Raw genomic sequence first — 2711 nt, 5'->3', positions numbered from 1 at the left:
ATTTGAATATTATAGGAGTGTTAACTCAGCAAAATAATCTAAAAGAGTTCAGTAGCCCATAATAGTATTGGGTCTTCCGCTTCGCTGGAAATGTCAGAAACTGTTGACCTGAGTCCCCTGGAGCTCAACTTAACAACATGGCTTTACTTCTCACACTTCATTTTTATACTTTTCTATTGGATGGTTAAGAAGAAGATAAAGAGGTGTAGCTTTTGGATCTGATAAGGTCAGTGAAATCCCCTCAGGATTTATCCTAGATCCTGTACCTCAGATTGTAGAACCTTTGTCAGTGTCAGCCATGTGGATGAGTCACGGCCATTGCTTGGCCAACGTGCTCTCTGTGAAAGCCTGGGAGAATGTTTTCTCTCCATGTGACTCTCCTTAGGCACACTCTACATCATCGGTCACTTTCCTCTTTGGCCCCATAATCTTCTTGATCAGAAATTTGGGACACTACTGAGTTACATGACGTTACAGTACAAGTTCTCATATGTCCTGAGTCTTAATTGACCTTGGAAGGCTAGGGCCAAAAAGTTGGCTTTCCTTGCAGCCCTCCTTTTCATCTAATTTTGGTCTGCAAACTTAGGTTGTTAACCATCCAGAAGAGAAGCTTATTGTTATTACCATACAACTTAGGATGTTAAGCTTAACCTCACTATATGTCTGCATATGAAATATCTTAGGCATAATACGGAACAGGTATTTTTCATCAAGTATTGATATGTTGAACTTTAAGTCCCTACAGAATATGATAAAAAAAACATTTAAAAATTAGAATATATTTTAAAAATAGGTATAAAGAATTATATACTTCTTATGTTTACACATAAGTCAAAAAATCTTACCATATACAACCTTGAAGCAGGACAGTCCCACAAAGAAATTTTTCTAGCATTACAAAAACACATACCTGCAGGCCGGAAGGAGGCTGCGGAGGGCCGGAGGCAGGAGCCGGCCCGGAGCTGCTGGGCCGGAGCAGCGGCGCCGCCATGTCCGACAACGAGAAGCTCAACCTGGACTCTATTATCCGGCGCCTGCTGGAAATTCAGGGCTCGCGTCCTGGAAAGAATGTACAGCTGACAGAGAACGAGATCCGTGGTCTGTGCCTCAAATCCCGGGAGATTTTCCTGAGCCAGCCCACTCTTCTGGAGCTGGAGGCCCCCCTCAAAATCTGCGGTGATATCCGTGGCCAGTATTATGACCTCCTTCGGCTGTTTGAGTATGGTGGCTTCCCTGCGGAGAGCAACTACCTCTTCCTGGGGGACTATGTGGGCCGGGCAAACAGTCTTTGGAGACTATATGTGTGCTGCTGGCCTATAAGATCAAGTACCCTGAAAAGTTCTTCCTTCTCCGAGGGAACCATGAGCGTGCCAGCATCAACCATACCTACGGCTTCTATGATGAGTGCAAGAGACGCTACAACATCAAATTATGGAAAACCTTCACTGACTGTTTCCCCTGCCTGCCCACTGCTGCCTTGTGGATGAGAAGATCTTCTGTTGCCATGGAGGCCTATCCCCAGACCTGCAGTCCATGGAGCAGATTCGGCGCATCATGCGGCCCAGACGTGCCTGATCAAGGCCTGTTATGCGACCTGCTGTGGTCTGACCCTGACAAGGATGTGCAGGGCTGGGGTGAGAATGACCGTGGTGTCTCTTTTACCTTTGGGGCTGAGGCGGTGGCCAAGCTTCTGCACAAGCATGACTTGGACCTCATCTGCCGGGCATACCAGCTGGTAGAAGACGGGTATGAGTTCTTTGCCAAGCGCCAGCTGGTAACACTTTTCTCAGCTCCGAGTTACTGTGGCGAGTTTGACAATGCTGGTGCATGATGAGTGTGGATGAGACCCTCATGTGCTCCTTCCAGACCCTCAAGCCCACTGACAAGAACAAGGGGAAGTATGGGCAGTTCAGTGGCCTGAACCCTGGAGGCCGACCTACTACCCCACCCCGAAACTCGGCCAAAGCCAAGAATAACCTCCGTGTGCCACCCCTCTGCCCCAGATGGATGGATTGTAAAGAAATCATGCTGCCACTGGGGTCGCAAAGGCCCTTCAGGCCTACCCATCATGAGGGACACGGAGCCTTGGTGTATTTTTCTTTTTTAATGAATCAATAGCAGCGTCCAATCCCCCAGGGCTTCCTCCCACCAGCAACTGTGGTGGCTGCAAGCGGGACCCTGGGGCCGAGGCTGCAGCTCAGGGCAATGGCAGGCCAGACTGTGGGTTTCTAGCTGTGCTTGGCCACAGGGCTGGCAGGATCCTGGGGCAACCCATCTGGTATCTTGAATAAAAGTTAAAGCTGGATTCTAAAAAAAACACATACCTGTCTCAAGGGTCCAAAATCATAATATTCACACGTTGGATCACTGGAGAAAGAATATGAGGTGCACAGACCCGACCCTGGGTTTGAAGAGTGTGTCTATCAGAACTATGTAAACCACATACATAATTCTCATTTTCTAGTAATCACATTTTAAAAAATAAACAGAAACAGCTAAGATTAGTTTAATAATGCTTTATGTAATCCAATATGTCAAAGCATTATTACGTCAAAATGCAGTCACTGGAAAAGCAAATTGATGTGTGCTCTTTTCACACACATCTTTGAAGTGCAGCATGTGTTTGTATTTGCAACACGTCTCACATTAGACTCATCACATTTCAAGGAGTCTGAGATCTACGGAGACAGACAAGGTTGGTGGCTGCGAAG

At 46.9% G+C, this 2711-nt stretch overlaps 1 pseudogene; it reads left to right on the top strand.

Annotated features, from left to right (window-relative positions):
- The first annotated feature begins 959 nt into the window (after window positions 1-959).
- On the top strand, window positions 960-2308 carry LOC111817243 (annotated as a pseudogene).
- Window positions 2309-2711: the final 403 nt, after the last annotated feature.

The sequence above is a fragment of the Octodon degus genome, unplaced genomic scaffold (assembly GCF_000260255.1).
Source record: "Octodon degus isolate 3935 unplaced genomic scaffold, OctDeg1.0 scaffold00052, whole genome shotgun sequence".
Lineage (NCBI taxonomy): Eukaryota > Metazoa > Chordata > Mammalia > Rodentia > Octodontidae > Octodon > Octodon degus.
The sequence above is the reverse complement of the archived record's forward strand: the minus strand, read 5'-3'. Positions and strand labels throughout refer to the sequence as shown.